We start from the raw sequence: 21,081 nt of genomic DNA, 5'->3' as shown, positions 1-21,081 counted from the left end.
TGTCACCTCTGCAATTAGAAGAATTCAGTAACTGATTTTAGGTGGTTTTCATGATACACAAGTCTGACTGCAACTGTACAGCTCCTTAATTAATGACTTGCTGGCTTCATTCCCAATTCATGGCTTCTCCATTTAGACTATTCCAGTCACATACACTCTTGAAACAGCTTTGGCTTTTACAGACACAATCCAACAGATGAATAAATAACAATAAGCTCCGGCTGAAATGCATTCAGGAAACATTTGATAGGAACTAATTTATTTTACTTTACTATTTAGCAAGCCAATATATAAAATTACCTAACACAGCAGCAGATTAGATGATGCACTCACTTTCTATTAGCTTTTGGTTGCTGTTATTGAAAGGCTCAAGTATATTTTTGGAGAGGCAGTTATGTAAGAAAGAGGGTTTTTTAAAAAGACAAGATATTTTCAGGGTTTCCTGACATCAAAGTATACTGAAATAGTCCTGCATCGTCAAGCCTTTAAAGTATTGGTCCCTTATCTAAGCTTCATCTTAAAAAGCTGTGTCCTAGGTTGGTTTTAAGGAAGACATCACTGAAAACTCTGCCATAAAGATTACAGCTGGCACAGTCAAACTTTCCACCACACAGGTGAGGTGTCCCCAGGGGCTGGTTGTGCCCCCCAGGAATGGAGCATCAGCTTAGATCTCCTTGCTCTTGGCTCTGGAAGCAGAGCCCATTACACTAACTCATCTCTAACATGAAAATGGAGCAGCATACACAGTAAGAGCAAAACCCCAAATTAAATACTGCCAAAGCAAAGTGTCTTCTTGCACATACGGTTCTTTGCTTGGAAAGGTAACACAGGGTGCCCAGCTAGCTCCCTGCTAGGTGTGCTGTCGTCTAAGGGCACTGGTGTCTCGGGCAGTTTCTGGGCTTCTCCCTCCTGCCACAGTCTGCAGCATTGAGTTCAGGTTTGTCTGACAGCAAAACTCATCACAAACATATGGGTAATCCTAGAAACCAGGAAGACTAAAATGAACCTTAAGTAGTTTGGCTGCCTGTGCACAAACACTGTCTCTGCTTTGACGACAAAATGTGGACAGACTGCTCGGAGTCATAGGAAACCAGAGAGGGTAGAAGAAAAAGCAGCCAAATATACTCTCCTAGCTGTAAATAGCCACTACTAGAGTAAAACCTTTTGTTAGAAACAGTGAATTTGCATCACTGAAAAATAAGAGTCACAATTGTAAGGGTGAAAATTGGAAGACCAGTGAACTCACCAGCTTTGGATCTCCAAGATGTCTAGGAAAGGAAAGCAAACCTTCAGTAATTCCAACTACAGCAGAGTTTTTTCATTTTTAGAGTTTTTCTGTTGTATTCTGATTTATCTGTTAGACAAAAGAAACAGCTCAAAAGAAATATTTAGGCCCCATTCCTGAAAATGAAAACCAGTTAGAGGTCTCACAGTATCTGAATTAAATAAATGTGTGAGTCTTTGCAAGAGAAGAAATATGTAATGTTATCTGAAAATCTTGTGCCCCTGTTTTGTAGAAACAATCAGAAACTGAGCAAGGGTAACTCTTTGAAAATGTTATGGTGAGTCCAGATAGTAAAGAAATATAAATGGAAATCTGTCTATCGCATACCAGGAGAAAATGAAAGTTGAGTGTGTCATAGACTTGGGCTGTTTTATTTGTACAGTCATTTATTCAGCAGTCATCCTAGGAGTTTTTATACCCCTTCAACTTTGTGCAGTTGTAGAAAATGACACAGTGTCTTTACAAAGATTTGTGTGGTTTTATGGAAATAAAACTCTTCATTACTTAAAAAGGTCACAACATGCAAGGAATTTGTTGGCATGTTTAAAAACTAGAATGATATTCTATTCAATTTTAGGACATTTAGCAGAAACTAAGAAATCATTTAGTTCACCAAGAGATGTGTCTAGAAAGTCAGTAACCTGAAACTAATGGTTTGGCAAGTAAAGGTAGATATACAATTGCTGGAGAAAAAATAAATTGAGAAGAAACCAAACGCTTAGTGAAAGAAATTCATACTGGTGCAATTTCTTCTAATGTATTTAAGAAGGCAGTTAAATGGGCAAGACTGGCAAATGTGTAAAAAAGAGAGTGTTCAGATATAGGTAGGTCACTTTTAAGACAGGGAAGGTTAAGTGATTTTGAGCACTGACCACATCCCCAGGGTTCGATGGGATAAAAAGAAGAAAGAAGCATAACCAAAGAAAATAGAATATTGAGTGTACTAGAAAGGGCTACCATCAGTTAATTTCTGAAGTTAATGGTAACACAGAGCAACATGACGTATGTCTGAGGGGACCTGTGGAAGGGAAGAGTGCCTGGCAGGGAAGGGCAGTGGGGAAGAAGTTCTCCTCTTCTGCTGCCACCAAACGCTTGTCCAGCTCTCCATGTCCCACCTAGCTTCCAAAGGCACAAAATGCCAAGCTGAGCCTGACTGTCAAACTGCCTGAGTAACCAAGCAACTCCAAATATATATATACATATATATTATATGTCTTCCTCCCCCTCCCATATATAAATATAGGTAACAGTGTTCTGATATACCCAGCTCAGATTCTGAAACTGGTTTCCCATTTCTGTAATTCCCTCCCTGAACACAAACTGGCTTTTTTTGTCAGCGGCCAAAAAATACTTTGCTACCTTTTGTGAGTGACTTTCTGTGTATTTTAGTTCTGGTCCTTAACATCCTGAGCATCCCACAAGCCCTTCTTCCTACCACAGCAAACCCAAGTTGTACTGAGGTGGTTGTCTCCTGCTCTGCAGCACGGCGTATACACTTGCAACGATAATTCCCGAGACAATTTAGCTGCGCTTGGAGGAATTAGTTAAACCTCCAGCTCTACCTAGAGCTGAGGAGTTTGTGGGGGTGGGGACGCTGCATGAAAAGTAGGCAGCATGAGACAAATATAGAAGCTGTCAAGGGAAGCTTATTTCAAGCATGTCCCCCCAAACCCACCAGTCTATTATTCTAGCCATAAATTTGTCCTTCAGTGTTTGTTTTTCTCATCTTAGAGTCTGAAAGGCCTATTTCTAACATTGCAAAGCCTCAGCTGTCATATCTGCTTTCCTCTTACTGCAAGCTGCGCACTGAAGCACCGTGCCTTTTCATATCAAATACATCATTAAAATACATCCTTTTTCCCATCAGAAATAAGCTCTGGGTATAGTTACTCAAGCATTTTCTCTAGCAGCCAAGCCACTCGAAGACATTCCCACCTTCCTGATGACCTGTTTCTGCCCACGTGTACGGTTTCTATCCCCTCACATGTACCTGTGTGGGGGGCTGCCCCATGAATTTGATCTATGTGGATTAAAACCAGTGCTCTAAAAACCCATGCCTCAGCACAGCAGAGGGGAGCATCCACCCCCAGCATGGAGACAGGGAATGCATCTGTATAACTTCATCTTCAGACACTGCCAATGGCCGTTTCTGCTGCTTACGGGCACTGCCCAAAGCAAGGACTGCAGGCAGTGAAGAACCTGACCTGAAACCCTTATACATTTCTCAAGCAGCCAGCTAGAGACCAGAATCATTTATTTATCTTTAATGGCACTCTCCTTAGGCATTCCCCCAAACAAAATTAACACCTTTAAATCCCCAAATCAATTCAGCTTCCACATTTTGTTATGATTAAGTAACACACTGTTATTTATTTAATCATCTTTGGGAACAGCAGAGCTGCTGTGAACAGAAGAGCCATGTTTATTTTCAGGTATTTCAAATTCATTACACTTCTGTACTCATAGATACATACAGAGATTTATATCCTTGATACAGAGAAACCCATTTAGTGAAACAAAACACAAGCATCTAAAATACAAATTAGGGTGAGCCTTAAAAGCTGAACTGCAATCTTGTGTCCTCCTCACAAGCACAAATCTCACAAAAGACTACAGCTCCCAACATGCACCGAATCTAATGGCATTTCTAGCACCAGGGTGACAGCTTGCATGAAGAAGCAATTAACCTGCCTTGGCAAAACAGGAGCAAGTGTGAAGAATAATGACCACAGCTGCTCCATATTCTTGAAAATTTGGTGCAGCTGCCAGCTTGCAAGTTTACCCTGCGCTTAAAGCTAGTGAAAATTTGCAAGCTGTTTGACATGATGGTTGTTGGGAGGAAAAGAGATGCTAAAAATGACTTGTGGAGAGCTTGGTGAATACTGTAATATCACAGGAAGAGAATTAATTTGCTTTGGAGAAAATCCTTTAAGTTAAACTAGTGAAGGAGCAGAACAAAAGATAAAATGTATCACAATGGGTATTTGCATTCACAGTGCTCTAATGAGCTGTTTCACCTAATGAATGAACCTGTGTTCAGTGTTTTGGGGATAATGCCAAAAAGCTGCAGCTCTGTGACACATGTGCAGAGCCATCCGTAGGGGGTTTGTGCTGCTTCCTTCAGACAGCGTCGCTGGCAAGCTCGCGGCCAGCCTTGCCAACCAGCTGCCACCACAGGGCATACTGTGTCCCCGGTCCCAGGAGGGAAGCAGCCACCTCACCCTCAATTTCCAAACTGCCTGCTGTAGTTTTTTGCTATTTAGGTGTGTATGAAACTTTAGCTTTTTCCAAATCTGAGATTTTGTGAAGAGACACAGGCTTGCTGGGGCTTATCACCTCAGCAGAGAACAAGAGCCTGGGTTAATTATATTTCCATTACCAGTTGCATCTGTAAAGTTCAGCTAGAACTGGCTGGAGAGCAGCAGCATCAAACCCACCGTGTTTCTGGAGCTTCTCTGCAAGCCCAGCACAGACAGGACAGTCTTTTGCTGGAGGTGAGAGCAGGCAGGCAGCCCCAGGAGAGATGTGGATTTAAATCTCCTCACCATGGTGAGAAGGGGGGGAAACCACACCATTCCTTGGAGCCAAAGGGGGCGGGGGAGCATGCTGGATTTTGATATCTCCACGCTCTTTTGAACCAGCCAGCAGACTGGTGGACTCCCAGTGTCCCCATAGGCTGCAGCAGTGCTTGAAGTCTTCCAGCACCTTCCCCTTTCTCATGCCAGGCTCTGTCCAAAGCCCAGTGTGCACCTCCATGGGGAAGCCAGGCTGTCTCCAGGGTGCCTGCATGGGAGACCCTCACTCTGCCCTGAGTATAGAGATGTCAAGTCCCTTTAAACAATTCCTGTTCTTTTCCCTGGGGTGAAGAGGCTGGATGAGATGTTAATTTAACTGGGAAGAATAAATCCTCTTTATTCTCACATCTGATTTTGCAAAATCTTAAAAATAGAAGAACCCATTTGTGTTTTCTCCAGCCCCGTTCAGAGTTAAGGACTCGAGTGTGTATTTGTACAACATGTACATGTACGTCTATAAAAATCTTCACCTCCTCTTCTTCTCCCCCACACACATATGAATGCATTGTAGCACTTGAAATTCTACAGTTGCTTGGTAAAAAAATGCTCCGGAGAATGATCAAAGGTTAATGAAAAGTTCAGCCAAGGAGCAGACCCCAGCAGAGATACCAGTTCTTTAAGGCTTTCAAACAGCTGACAAGAAACCATCAACAAGTATTTGTGGTCAGGGATAAAGAGAAACATCTTTTTGAACATATCCAAGCATGAAACCTCTGTGGTAGTTACCTTATAATATTATCCCTACATGTCAAACCATGTCATTTTTATGAAAAAGACTGATTTATATATGACAGCAGCAACTTTTTACAGCCCTCAGGGGTTGTGACTTCAATAGCTAAGATCCGAGTAGTAGAACTGTAGTCTGCAACCCTGTAATAAATGGCAGTGGGAGGAAGACGAGCGTTGCGTTCTCAATCCTGTTACCAGACTTTAATAAGTATTGCCTGCAAGTGCAGTCAATTTGCTTTCAGAGCTCAGTAAAAATCATCTTTGTGCAGCAGTGCTTTTTTTTTTACTCTTTTTTTTTTTTCCCTGGGTTTCTCATCTTTTAAAATAGAACTTTCCTGAAAGTAAGTTTTTGCCTTGATGCTTGGGAAACTCTTAAGGATATTTATTTATGTTTTGCAAATGTTCATGTTATAAAATGAATGTACTTGTTTGTGTTACTAGAGTACCGAGAGCTCCACTCACATGAAAGCATGGTCAACATTCTTTCAGAAAGGGGACCAGGGTTGCTGGAATGGTTTATCTGGACCAGAGCCTACTCCTGCCTGAGGTCCAGGAGACCTCAGGAAAGATGGCAATGGCAGCAGCCAGCAAAATGGGGCCTCGACGGTCTCAACAACAATTCATGAGAAAGCATCATCACCTCGTGTGGGCTCTAGTTTGGGTCATTACACCAGTGGTCAGAGAGTGGGGGCTCATCAAGTGGGGATGATGTTGGAGAACTGATGCTGGAGGAAGAGATTGATTCACAGTCTCTGGGGTTAATTATATGGTGGATGTTGATGAACTGGGCAGAGACCTTAAAATCGATAAGGTATTTGTGATGGGAATTTATCATCATACCTATTCTGTTATTGATCAAATGGTAGTCACAAGACATCTGGACTCTATTGATTAATTTAGATATGTTAATGGTGTGTGTACTCTAAACACAGTTTGATGCACTAGTGGATTTTTTCTTTTGTCTTTATTTTCCTGTCACCATGGTACTGTATATGTAAACACTCCTTATTTAAAAATATCAAATATGAAGGCAGATTTAAAACATTTTAGAACGTAAGTGCTGGGATCAGAATAACATGGGTGGTGTTTTGACATGAGCTGAAAATATATCCAAAGGCTCCTTTCCAGCATGCTGACAAAATATATAAATTAGCCTGGCAAAGGTCTGGCTCTCGCCAGAGCTCCCAGCTCAGTGCAGAGCTCTGATCCAGCAGAGCAGTCGAAGCCACTGCCTCTGATACGTGGTGAATCATCATTTTTCTAGCAAAGATTGTACCTGTGGTCATCACAGTGAGGACTGCCATGAAGCCAGCAGCTCACTGCCTCTAAAATCAGTGATAAATTAACATTGCTCTGTGACTGGCTGCTACACTGGTGGCCGAGAAACCCCCAGAGTGGCTTTGGCTATTCTATCAGTGGGAAGAGAGGGAGCAGAGTCACCCCTCAGGGTAACGGCAAGGGAAGACAGCACTTTCTAAAAAGGAGCACTGAGCACCAAATCTCGTATGTCCCTGTACCAGCACTTTCCTCTTAAGGAGTCATTCAGTGTTCTGGATCCACTGGGTAAGGGAGACAACCTGGTGCGAGCTAAAGCATCTTTTTGGTGCTTGGTTAGCCCTTTCCCAAACACAGCAGCCTGCAAGATTCGGGGCTTAGACTGTCACTTTTTCATACAAAATTTAGTTTTCAGTGCACAGCCACCTGGTTAAAACACAACCTGCTGCTTTGTACACAGCTGTCCTAGCTGGGTTTGCTCCAGGTTTCTGCACCAAGCTTTGCCTCCCGACTCACGTTTTTAATTTTAGACCTGTGATGGTTAGGGCAAACAGGCTGGTGGAGATACGAAGTGTCCTTGAGTAGCTCTAAAAACAAAAAAGCAAATTTATTTAGGGATGTTTCTTCTAATGGGTGATGGATAAAGTTCACCCTCAGGCTTGAAAAGATGCAGAGTTTAAATCACCTTGTAAAGAAAAATATTTTCTCTTGGGACACAAGAATAGCATGAAAAAATGCTCAAAAAGAAAAAAGTCGCTTTTATTGAGTTAGATATTTATTTAGGTGCCTAAATCTGGTTCCTACTTTTGAGCACACATTTTTACCAGCATTGAGAACCCTGCCCCTGATAACACCAAAGGCACAGAGGCACCACAAGGAGGAAGTTAACATGAAGAGCGCAATTTCTTTTAAAGCATTACAGATTCTGTGATTTACACTTCTAATTTCTACAGATGCTCTGGAAAAGCCTACTTTAAGTGTTTGTCAAGCATGCTAGGACTGCTGGTGGGAAGTGCAAATTCAAGCATTAATATTATTGCTTAGTTATTGTATCTAAAATACAAAGGGGCCATGCAGTCTTCAAATGTCATTTGGAGAAAAAAATATCTTCCCCTAGAGAGATCAGCTTTCTTCTTCCAGGAATTCTCTGTTCCCAGGCAGATCCGCAGTATTGAAGGGAGACTTGTTCACGTCTTGTCTGTTCTTACAGAGACTGAAGGAAATTCTCCCAAAGGAATGTATGCGGCTGCTATAGCGCTTGTGTTTTATTTCTGCACCTCATCTGTGCTGTCCTGCAGCTCAGCCTGGTGCACTGCTGTTAATAAAATGCCAAAGATCAAGCTGGTATTAAAAATCAGGTCAGCTACTGTGTCTCTGTGTCTCAGTTTTAGGTGCTCTAATTACTCTATAGCACAGCAACACACACACAGAGACCTCAGAAGGCTCACCTTTGGAACAAAACCCCCTCTCCACATTGCTGGATCTAAAGAGGAGTTATGTTTTGCTTTTAGAGCTATTAATTTGGTAAATTGTTGCAGGTGTAAACAGCCCTTCACCTGGGTCACTCCATCTCCCCTCACAGCAGCTGGTGGTGAAGGGAGAACATCCTTTTAGCTGAGGAAAAACCCTGAATCACTGCCAGCTGTGCACTGCACCCTCCATCCTGCAACACACCCCTCCCAGATGTTTTACAGCTGTGCTCTAGTGAGCTATTAGTTAAGGGGGTGTAGCTACTCTAATGTGTGTTTGAGGGGGATTTCTCCCCCCTTTATTACTGCATTATGCATTTTTTGAAGCTCTCTTGCAACATGAGTGATTCTTCAGTCACAGGTCAGCAGTAGTCCTTCAGCCAATTTGGTGCTGAATGTCTTCACCTGCAGTTTTACTTCTGTGGATCTTGAAGTGGATGAGATCAAGTGGGTTGTTTTCTCACAGTTTGCTCCCAGGCTCCTCTGAATGTCCTGAGACAATCTGCTAGGGAAGGAAGTCTATGTCCTAGGAAAGGTAAATGCAGGCTGAGGTTCTTTATGGGTTGCTAAAAACATGAGACCTGTATGCTTCTTTTTTGTTATGATTGCATATCATCCTCTGTAAAACTAACTACAGTTATTGTTTGTGGGTTGTTTGGGCATACAAGGAAGTTTAGTGGTATATGGTTAAGTATTACTGGAAACTTTTTGTTATGCTTTGACTGGCTTTTTGCCCACAATCATTATATTTAAACTTTGATACACTGTTTATGAAATACTGATCGCTCTGGAAGAGTGTGAACATATAAAAGCACTTAGCAGCTCTTGGTGGGCAGGTACATAGTGAGTTTCAGAAGAGTTTAATACCGATTGTACTAAGAGCTCTAAAAATAAAAAACGTTGAGCAGAGGATGAAAGATGTTTGATCCTGAGGTATGGAAAGTGCTTGACCTTTTGTGTCTGCTGCATCCTCCTGTCGCTGTAAGCTGCATCTCATTGCAGTGGGCTACACGACACATTTGTGAAAGACCTGTTTTACACCTGAAATAAAAAAGGGGTTTCTTGTGGTTTCTTTCCCAATAGTCTGGACTTCTAAGCTATTCAGATTTTCCTTTTATTTATGACAGCTTTCTGTTGTTGAAGTTTATAGTAGTTTGTGGTGGTTTATACTGGTATAAGAACAAATAACTTAGAGGACCAGGACTTTACAGAGTAAAAAAGACTGGGGAGAAGTAAACCTTTCCCCAGATTTGTTGTGACTGCATAAGAGTTTCTTGGGGTGGGGAACTGGCAGTGAAGTCTTGCTTGGTCTAGAGTAGCTAGTGTGTTTTAGGTGATCTGAATTTTTGCTGTAATTATTCTCTCCTAGCTGAGAATCTCTGGTTGATATTAGAGCATCTGCAAGCCCCAGAACAAAGGGCTCAATGTCTCACTGCATAGAAATTACTTCCTTCCCAGTGTGTCTCATCTGCATAGTGCAGGCGTATGGCAGGCAGGCGGGCTGCCTTGGGCTCTGTGCATTACAGGGGTGTAAACTGGGGATTTCTGCAATGGTGGAGGACTGTCACTGAATTCATATTAATGAAATGGCATCAGAAAGAAAAAAATTGAGATCTTTGCCTAGACTCTTGAAGTTTTTTTATTTTGATGCTAGAAATGGACCTGATATGAGAAGTTCAATCAATTCCCCTACTTAGGACAGCAGAAATCTATTTCTGAAGAACAAAGCAATGTGTGATAAGCACCAAAAATACTGGCTTGAAAAACACAAGTAATTGATCAGAATCAGTTAGTTTATGAAAATTCTGAACCTCCGTTAGACATGAGAATCTTAAAATTCCATTTGGCCAGCAGGAATTGTGGCAGGATCCAAAAAAGTTACCTCTTGAAATGCTTTAAATTATCCTGAGCCCTTTGGACAGTAAATATCTGGTGTTTTCTTTGCTCTCATAATCACACTGCTTTACCTTGGTGAAACTGAGAAGACAATCCAACCTTTGTTTCCGATGGTTACTTTTCATAAATGACCACCTATCTTTCTCCAGCAAGCCCAGTTATGTTCTTCCATATTACATTTCCAGTCATTTCATAATTGTCTTTTGTACCGTGTAAATGAACCATACAGGCCTGTAGTAAGTGCCAATCCTGGTAAAGTAAGTCCTGTTTCAGTATATTATGGTTGGTTTGCAGTGCTTCTTGCTATTACTATACCTTTTTGTCATGGAAAATGAGGTGTACACTATTGAGCTATTACACAGGTTTAACATTATAGTTTCCACTGATAGCAAATGTTGTAGCTGAGGATGCAAAATGGCTTCCATTATAAAAATCTGACTCAGTGTTCTCATCATTAGCCTCGGAGTGAAAATTGTCTCCAAACAGAATGAAAGCACTAAGAAAATAAAGAATTTGGCCTACCACAGTCCTTTTATTGTAGAATCTACCTCAAGTCCTCTGTTAAGTTACTGAAACCTTAACTTTCCATAAACATGGGCAACTGAAACAAGATATCCTGCAAGCAGCAGAACTAATACAGAACAACTTCTCAGTATTGAGCTGCCTCCAGTCAGGATGGTCTTGTGAAGCCAACAGTATAGTCAGGTTCCAGCAGTGTTGTACCTCTGCTAATGAGCCCAGGCAGACTCTGCACCTGGGCCATGGTTGTTCTGCAAGTCCCATAATACACCCCAGGGTAACAGTGTTGATGGCGTTGTATGACATGCATGTACAGTACCACATACTGTGTTAAGAACATGGAAGAGACAAGCAATTGAGAAGTATATACATGCAAAATGGATAGGAAAACAAACTCTTGCACAGATGAACTTTCTTGGGTGCTGGGCTGCTTGGGTTTCCAGTAAAATCAGAGCCTACAATGCATGGAACTTTAAATTCACATTTACTGGTTCATTCACAAGAAAGAACATACATGGCTTTGTTGCCCAGGGCTGCCCAGTCCCATGTAATGGTAGCCCTCCTCAGCTGATTTTGGGTAGTGGAAGAAGTGGTTGGGATGCTTCAGCACTGCTTAGTTTACATGCCAGCTTTCACTCAGTTTCTAGGGCAGCTTCCTTGGTAGCAGGAGCTTGCTTTCACTGCAGCAATCCAGAGATCAATTTTGTCCTCCCCAAAGTAAAGGGTAAGGCAAAGGTACTCAGAGAAACAAAGGATAATCAGTTAGCAGGGGGTAGAGGGCAAGGAGAGGGTGAGTCTGTGATCTTCTGCAACGCCAGGGACTGGGTCTATTCCTATTCTCACTGACCTACTCTGACTCTGGGAAACGCACTCAGTCTGTTTCAAATCCCCATTTGTAAGGAGAAGGGAAATATTCCTTTACCTCCACCAGTGTTGCAAATATAATAGTCCTTAGCTAAGGGATTTCCTTGAATATTATGATGCTTCTTATCCTCCTTCCCCTCAGCTCTAGCTGCACAGGGTATATTGGCAGACTTCAAGGAGGGAGGGCATCATCCTTTTTCCCCTCTTCCCACTTAGTGTCCTTACTAAATAGAGGAAAACATTTTCATAAAGGCAAGGAATAGCTTTGCTGCTCTCAACGTGCCTGATCCAGAAGAGGCTTTGTTAGCTGACTCAGCCTCAGCAGCACTGAAATGAAATTAGCGGGTGTTAAGCCTGTTTTGAAATGCAGCATCACTGTGACCTGATTAATAAAGGCCTAATTCTTTTAAGCTGCCTCTTTGGCCTCATATAATTAAAATTTTGCCAATACATCATGTCGTTCCCTTGGTTTTTCTTATGCCAAAATGAAATTCTCTTTATTGCATTAGCCTCAGTAGCTGGAGGATGCTTGTTATCGAAGGCATTCAGATAGCTGTTGTCCCGTTCCTGCAGAGAGCACAGTGTGTTCAGTTCCTTATGGAGCTCCACAGGTACCAGCAAGGGCTGGCTCAAACCCAAGGATGTGCAGAGCTGTGCCTTACCCATGGCAGTAACTGACCTCTGGTAGAAGTTGGTTTATCTGGATGGTTTTGTTTGGGATTTCAGATTCAAAGCCTGCAGTACTTTCCTTGCCTGTTTAAACTGAAATCCGGTTTGTAAATAATGTGCTTTGCTTGCCTCTTGTGCCTTCTAGATTGTAAAATTCTATGGTGGTACGGAAAGACCCATATTCTTTGCTGATGTGCATCATGGCAAATGGCAAATAGCATTGCATTTTTTTTTTTTTTCTTTACTACTTGGGTAGGGTGACAAACCCTTTTCATGTTTTCCTCATTTCGCCTGTGTGATGTGGCCTTCTGCCCATTTCTTTGCTGCAGATGCTGTTGGTGAAACAGCTTCTAAGGAAACAACCAGGTGTAATGTATTGAGATACCAGTCTCTGCCTCAGAAGACATGAATGCTATCGCTCCCCTTGTAACCTTCACCTTTCTGGGCTCCTATTTTCCTCCCTCAACTTGTTTATTTAGTCTATATGTTCTTAGGGCAGGGCATGGCTCTGTCCTTCCATGCCACATTCAGCACAGCAGAGCCCTGATTCTTTGGTAATGCAGCAATAAATCTCTTGGAGAGTTTCCCAATCTGACAATTACATGTGTTGAGTCCCATCTTCAGACATGCAGGAACCCAGCAGAGTCAAGTATCTCAGAGGTAACCAGCAAGACAAGAATGGAAAACTAGGTTGTTTTTTTGGAAACTAGTGTTTTGATACCCTGTTTTTCATTCAGCAATTACCACCGGAAACTAGATAACCACATTTTCAATATCTAATGCACTGATGTCTTCTGATAATCTGCCCACTGGTTTTGATGACTAAGTGAGGGCTGATTCTCTCAAGGTGCTGTTCCTACTTGACCTCTGAGATTGACTCCAATATCTGATGGTGGCAGAGATGATGTTCATCCATCTGCAGAAGGCTTGTACATCACCAAAAACTAGGCCTTATACAGTGACTGAACCTTATCCTGTTCCTTATTGCCATCTAACCATGCTACTTATCCCCACGTGACTCTGAAATCTGCTATGGATCTGCCGGATGGTGGAGTTGAAGGGCCATATTCCCTCTCTCTTCCAAATATAGCTGGCCAGTGCAGTGTTTACACCCACAAACACATGAGGCAGTAGCAGCTCTTAGCCATGCTACATCCAGTACTAGGGCATGCTCTGCTAGACTGAAACTGGTCTAATCCCACCAGAATCCCCAAGCTGTGCAAGTTCATACTGCCTAGCCCTTTGCTCTGAGTTTCTGAGTGCATCTCTGAATGTAAGAGGGGAAAAAAAAGCATGAAGGCAGAATACTCATTACAGCTAGAGGGTGTAAACTGTTAGAAAGCTAAAATTGCTTGTTGCTGCTAGAAGTATTTGAATTGTGAAGAGTTTCTTTGGTTTGCCGGGATTTCCTTGGTTCATAGTATTTTCACGCTGATATAACAGTTTGTTATATAATTGGCTTTTGCAGATGTCTTGTATTTTGATACAAATTGTCTAGCGCTACGGCTATCGTAAATGGTCATCACAGTAAACAAAGCCCAGTCACTGTATGTTGGGTGAAAGGAGCAGATTTGCAGTAAAACAGCTGACAGAGGAAGAGACAGTGTGAGACTTCAGCCCTGAAACATGTCACTGACTTCAGGCAATGCAGACCAGCAGGAGACAGGACTGCAGCAGATGGTCTGAGTTTGATTAATCAAATGTCCTGAATTAAAGCCTGATTGTTTAAAACAAAAAAAAAGTAGGTTAAAAAATAAAAGCAAGCTGACAAAGCAAATGAGTGCACTGTCTATCCCTATTATTAACTTCGGATAACTGAAGGGTGAAGGAATCATTGTTTTCCTGACAGAGCTCAGCATATCAAACATTAGAGTGTTTAAATATATTTTAAACATTGTGGGGATCAAGCAGTTGCATAGGTACAGCAAATTTGGCATCCTCTGGAAAGGCTGAGCATGATGGGCTTGGGGACCTGATGAACGACAAAGTTGTGTTAAAATACACGGGGGCCCCACCAGTCTTGGGAACTGCTCTGGGCCATAAAACAAGCCTGTAAGTTGTCTGTTCAACCCCAGATATACACCACCCTGTGTGGAATTCAATGTAGTTGAGGATTCAAGCCTTCCAATGTGACTTTATTTCCAGGGAAGCAAACCAGACCTCAGTTCTCCATGGCTGAGACTGCATGATTCTTTTTTGCTTTTTAATTGTGTGCATAGTTTATTATAATTCATCATCATAACATAAGAAATGGGGAGAAATGACACAAGTGGTGAAAATCATACTCAGCCCTGATTTCCTTTCTCTAACATAGCAAAAACTACCCAACATTTCAAGAGTGCAGAGCTGAATTAAAAGTATAGATTGATCACAAGTCCTCTTGGCTATAAGCCAAGAGTGGAGCTATTAATTTGATGCAAATTAATCTATGCAAATTTGCACACTGATTTAATGAAGAGACAGACATGCAATCATTTCATTACTTCTCAGGTTTTCAATTAGATTGAATTCAGTAGCTGGCCACCATCATAGTCACTGAGTTTTGTTAAAAGGTTATTTGATGAATATTTATTAATTTGGGACTCTGTTACAGCTGGGCTTAATAGCAAGTATCATACTTTCTGAGTACATGCAAATGGTTCTTCAAATATCCTAATGTAGTGATTGATTTACCTTTTTTTTGTCTTGACTGCTCTATCTTTAATCCCAGTTATTACTCTGGTGTTCTGGTCTGAGATAAATGACTTGCTCAGGGGTAAGTGACTGTTTTATATTATTACAAATACTGTCTTGTTTTGTGGCTATTTCAGTGTGAGATGTGATGTTCTAAACAGCTGGAAATGTGACAAACCTCACTCAGAGTGCAAACAGATAGAAACTGAGACAACCCATAATATTGCCCTGGGTAAAAAAGGTGCCACTTCTACAGATGTCGGAGATTAGAGGGATGGATTCCCTTCTCATTGAGTTCTATAATGCTATTCACCTTGCAGTCGCAATTAAGGATGTGTTCAGCTGGAAGTTTGATGCTTCCACTGCGTCAACTCCAGTGGAGCTAGTACATGCTTAAACATTGCTCCAGTTTGAACTGGTGCTTCTGAACCTTATCCAGTTTTTTCTGAAATGAATGGAGCTAGACCAAATTGTTATAAATAGGAATAGGAGCAAGTCCAACATGTTCCATTCCTGCCTTTCATTGTTTCAGGTCTCACTTGGTGTAAGGATCCAGAATAAAAAATGAACCCCTGGATGCACAATACATCCATGTACTGCAGGACTGGTTTTGAGTCAGTGGATGTTCAGGGAACAAATTAGACCAGGTAACTAAAGCTTTAACTAATACACACATTCCTCCTTCTTCAAGAGCTTCTGAAATGTTCTCCTCTGGACTCCTTTAAGGCCATAGAGGACCTCTAGCCTCAAATCTGAAGGTGCACCCACTTTATTCTTCCAGGCAGATACTTTTATTATTAAGCTTTGTTTTTTTCTTTCCATCTTTCAACCTGTCTGTTCACAAGCCATTGGGATCAAGTTGGACCAGATCTCTTCTGGAAACAAGAAGAATCAGCAAAAGCTCTGCAAAATACTGGCTGTCTTCAAGTGGCTTTTATGCCCCAATCTATAGGCAGAAGGTCAGAAACTTAGGGCAGAAAATAATCCGTTTGGTGCCAAATTAAACAGGGACATTATTATGAACACCCTGAATCTTCCTTTTTCTATATTCATCTGTGTAGGCTCTTATAAATCCTCCAATAACCGTGTCAGTGCCTCTTCCTGTAACCATAAGTGAATTGTCTAGCATCAGGCATGAGAGATTCATTGTGTCTCTGTCTCTCTTCTCATCTAATGGCAGGGGGGCTGGTACTAGATGATCTTTAAGGTCCCTTCCAACCCAAACCATTCTATGATTCCGTGATCTGTGCTACAAATGGGATTTGCTTTGGGTGCTCCTGAAGTCAGCCTGGAGAAATACACAGCTAGTACTTTGGTTAGGAGATAGGGAAGTTTGTGATGCTCTTTAGCTCCTGGAGAAAACAATTCTGACGTCTGAGGTCAGTGCCTCACTGTTTATCAGACACTTCAAAGTTTGCCTTGGACTTTAGCCTTTTACCAGTGCAATGCATGTGAAAGCACAGGTAAATGTGAAAGGAAAATGGCTGTAACTTGTGAGCTTTTCAAAATGAGATCTTGAACTGCACAAAGCAGCATGGAAATAAGCCCTATATTTTATCCATTCAGAATTGGAAAGAGTTGGCTAGCTAGAGTAAAAACATACGTATCTCTTAGTAAACTGTGATGGAGATGACAATTGTAATTTCAGAACTAAGCCAAAACTGGTGTCACTTGCACCTTCTGCCAGACTCCTTGGTATGCTAGTTAAACCAGTTTTCTTGCCCTTTGGTTGACACCCACATATATTACAATTACTCACACATAACCACAGAACTGGCTTACTCTACCTGAGCAAGAGTATTTTCTGTGCAAAGAGCCAGAAGAGCAGGATATATCTAGAAAGACAAGAAGAGGTGATAAGGAAGTGTTGACTGAAGTAGGCTGCAGTTCCTTTTAGGTTTCACTCTCCACTGGAGCCAAGGTGTTAAGCTCATTCATTCCTACTGTAACATATACTATTTTGTATTTTCCCACTGACCTCTGCTTGCTTTCAGACTATGAATTAAATCTTGTTTGTGATGGAGGAATTTAGCTAGGAAAATTGGAGAGCAAAAGACTTCAGAAGGTTAGGAGATTGATAGGACCAGTAAGGCATGTTCCCGTGCTGCTGAGAGAAAAAGTCCTATTCTTTTTAACTGGCAAGGAGACTGACTGGTCACTATTCAATTAATGGCTCCTGAAATAAAGAGTACTTATAAAGTCTCTGCAATCCCTTTACTCAACAAGGTCAAAAGGGTGCTGTTTCCATTGCAGCCTGTTTCTTGCACTAAATAAACACTTGCAGGTTATGTCAGGCAGGACTCAGCTGCTCTGTGAGGAAATGCTGCAGGATTTCAACACAGGGGCCTGGATTGCCTGGGGAGAAAAGCTAATTCAATATAGGCTTTGGGAAAGTTTGTAGCAAATGTCATTGGCAGGGTTTGTCTATATGCTTATGTAAATCAGAGTACGTGTGGAGGAGGTTTATCAAACTGGCAAAGTAATAATATTACCAGCAAGTGACCTAAGGCTGAACCATTGCAGGGAGGCTGGGCTGAGTGAGGACTGCAAAATTTCACTCCCTCTTTTAAGGGGTTTCTAATTTCCACACCAATTCATCTGCATGATGTCTGCGCAACCGAGTGTCTAATCATCTCCTGCTTATTCACATTTTTCCCTGCTCTGGAGCATATACTCCCTGAGCTTTTTCTTTAACCTAACAAAAGGAGCTTTCATCACTACCTAGAGATGTAACCATACAACTCGTCTGAGAGGCGTCGCTCCTTACGGTGCTATTATAAGACAGTGCATGATGTTTCCACACTTAACTGGAAAGCTTGTCGAATGCCTCATTGCCTTCCTGAAAACCACCTTTCTTCTGAGCAGCAGTGACAAATGACCATCACAGGGCCCATGGAGCAGGAGGGGAAACTGCAAAACTCAGTAGAAATTAATTTCCTGAAGTAACAGACTAAACCCATGCTTGCATGGCCTAATACATTTCAGCCACTGGCAGCATTTCTGCTTCCCTTATGGGCTGCAAGCAGCTGAAGTTTCCCCTGTGCCTCTCAGAGCTGGTGCTCTTTGCTTCTCTGGCTCACTGAAAGGGCACGGCACATCCATCTTAGCACAGAGTGAGATGTTCCCCTGCAAGACCTTCCTCCAGGAGCGGGCAAACACCACCACAATCCCATATCCCCTTTAAAAAGCAGGGCTGTACAAGAAACGACTGCCCGTCTAAGGGACTAGGAGATGGTTTTGCCCCCAGTCCTGCCACTGGCCTGTGCTGGAGTTTCTGGCATGTCTCTGTCCTGCCAGTGGGCATCCTTCCCTTGTACATGCAGGCTGGGCTGCCATGCTTGGAAAGGGGCCCTGAATGGGCAGGAGACATCCTCAGAGCTAAGGATGTGGGTGAACCTGTGAGGGAGGAACAGCCCTTTGGGAGGGAGGATAACTCTGTGTGTCCTGGTGAAGGCACCGCTGGCTTTACCTGAGGTAACTCCCCTGCTGCCACTTCTGGTCAGTCTTGTTATCTACTGCCAGAGCCACCCTCAGGAGGAAAGTATTGGCTCACTCCTGAGAAAAGGAAAAAGGGGATAAGAAACAAAATAAAGGTGCTTTCTCTGCACAGGGAAGGCCTTTCCCCCCCCAGGCACAGTGCTCAGGCACTGACTCTGGGGGAACTATAAAATGGCTGTCCTCACCTGCCTCTGTCAAAATGACTTCCCCTCTGCCTGGGGGCCAGGAGGAGATGTGCCCTTCCCCATGACAGGGCCACTTTGGCAGGGTTAGATGTCATGTCCTGCCCTCACTCCCCACCGTGCTTTCAGAAGCCTCTTGCTGTCAGGCTTTGAATGCTGAGTAGGGCTGGCTGGGCCATGCCCATCCCCTTCACTGCTCCCTGCATGGGAATGTGCCCTGGGCCTGGGCCTGGGAGCTGTGGGCAGGGCCAGTAGTGGCAGGGTGACTGGAATAGACATGGAGAAGCTCTTCCCCATGATGCAAACATAACAAGGAAAACATTTTATTTAAAAAAAAAAAAAAAAAAAAAAAAAAAAAGAAGCAGCAATACATTGCCTTGTTTCCTCTGGGTGTTTAGTCCATGCAGGTACTCCTGAGCTCAGGCCCTGGCTCCTCAGCAGGCACAAGGGGGTGAGTTCAAGTCCCCACAGCAGCCCCTTACAGAGTGCTGGGAGAGAAGTGACTGTTGAAGGGCCCTTGGACATCATCTAGAGCTCAAGGTGCTGGGAAATCACCTGTGAACACTCTTTGTTGTGTGAGAAGAGCATCAGACAAGGCAGGTAGGCTCTGGATTTGTGTGTGGAGGTGTTCCTACTTCAGGGTCCGAGACCCTCTGCTGCTCCTGGCACTTGCCTGTATTTTGGGGGTGTTTCTCATTCCCTGGCCCTGGCTACATGCTGTGCCTGTTTTGTTGCACTTCTGCACCCATATAACCCTCTCCAAACTGCCCCCAAGCAGTGAGGTGGCTTGATTTGTTGACTGTTAGTATTAGGTCTTTCAGCCATACTGCAAATAAACCTCAGAGGGAAATCAATATTTCTCACCCTTAGCACATTGATTTACATCACCTTTCCTCTGCTGTAACAAATGCAAAAGGGCTTTTAAAGACTTGTCTGAATGCAAATGTCTTCCAGGTGCAAAATACAGCCATGTGGGGTGGTGGGGAATACATGGCCCTGAATAAACTTGCAAGGGGCAGCACAGACTTGTGCAGGGCTGGATTTTGTGCTACTGCACGCACGTGCATGTTTTAGAGATGCAGTCCATAGTCTGGGAACAAGCAGTAAAACAGTAGAACGCTGCCTCAGCATGTGGGTTAAAATGGAACTAGGATGGTGACAATACCTAATGACAATAAAAAAGCACAGCATATAAATAAAGATAGTGACAATGTTTCAACTCGAAGCATTTTGCTTCAAGAGAAGAGAGGAGCTGAACAAAAAGTAGTAGTAGTACATGCCATGCCGTTCTTCTGAGTTGCCTGTATATCGGTGCCAGGCAGCTGAGTGCCTTGATTCTGTGTGCGAGGCTCAGTCAGATGGTTACAATACCAAAATATTGGCCTTTTAGCTAAAAGGACTGCAGTGAAACTCCCTGCTCCAGGGTTGGTCCCAGACAAGGGAAAGAAGCTGCAGAAGTAGCTGGGATCAGATCTGGGGCTGCAGAGACAGGCCCTGTCTTAAAGCAACAGGCTTGATACTTGCCCACACCGTAAAGCTCTTCAGTGACCTGAAAGCCACCCAGGATTGTGACTCTGCCTGTTCTTTGAATTGGCTATATAGAAAGTATAATTTGTATCCTTACGAGTTGAATGAAATCTAGTAACTGCTTAGTCACAGTAAACCTTTGTGTTAGTGGCTGCCTCTTCATTTTGGAAAAATACAGCAGATAGCTGATCTCCCCCTTTGTGCGTCAAAGCATCCACCAAAACCACAAGCTGAAGTCACCAGTCAGGGGAGATGTAGGGGCTTCACAAGATGCCGTTCTGCGGCCCTGGCAGAACGGCATCAGATCATCTGCGTAAACAGCCAGAGAAAAGCACTGGCAGCACAGTCTTGAGAAAATGCTGAATGCAGCTTTTTGCTGACTAAAAGAGACTTGGAGCTCTCTCCTGCTGCTTCATTCCTGGTGTGTGAAGGGAAACAAGGCTTTGTACATCATTTGAAAGAAAACAGGATTGTGTCAAAGATATCAGACTCTACCATTAATTATTTCTTCAGACTAGATTGACCCATGGGAGTCCGATTTTTAGCCATCTCCTCCAGGCAGGCAGATAATATCATGAAATATTCTTATATGATAGAAGTGGGTATCACTCCGTGGATGTTACACTGATACACATCAGCAAAGAAGCTGACAAAAAAAAAAAAAAACCTTCCATTGGAGTTGAAGCTGAGCAGTACATGAATTTAAATGGCCGCTTCAAGTTAGCTACTTGGTATATTAAGTACATCATTTTCCTGCTCCATTACTTCCACTATAAAACAATCACTAATGAGGACTATGAATTAGTTTGAAAAAAAAAAATGTTTTTGAATCTTATGCAGTTTGACTCAAACTGACTCCTTGTCTAAAAGGGTAGATCTGATAGATCATAGATCTGCAGGGACTGCTGATACATACTATG

The sequence above is a fragment of the Strix aluco genome, chromosome 13 (assembly GCF_031877795.1).
Source record: "Strix aluco isolate bStrAlu1 chromosome 13, bStrAlu1.hap1, whole genome shotgun sequence".
NCBI classification, from domain to species: Eukaryota; Metazoa; Chordata; class Aves; order Strigiformes; family Strigidae; genus Strix; species Strix aluco.
The sequence above is the reverse complement of the archived record's forward strand: the minus strand, read 5'-3'. Positions refer to the sequence as shown.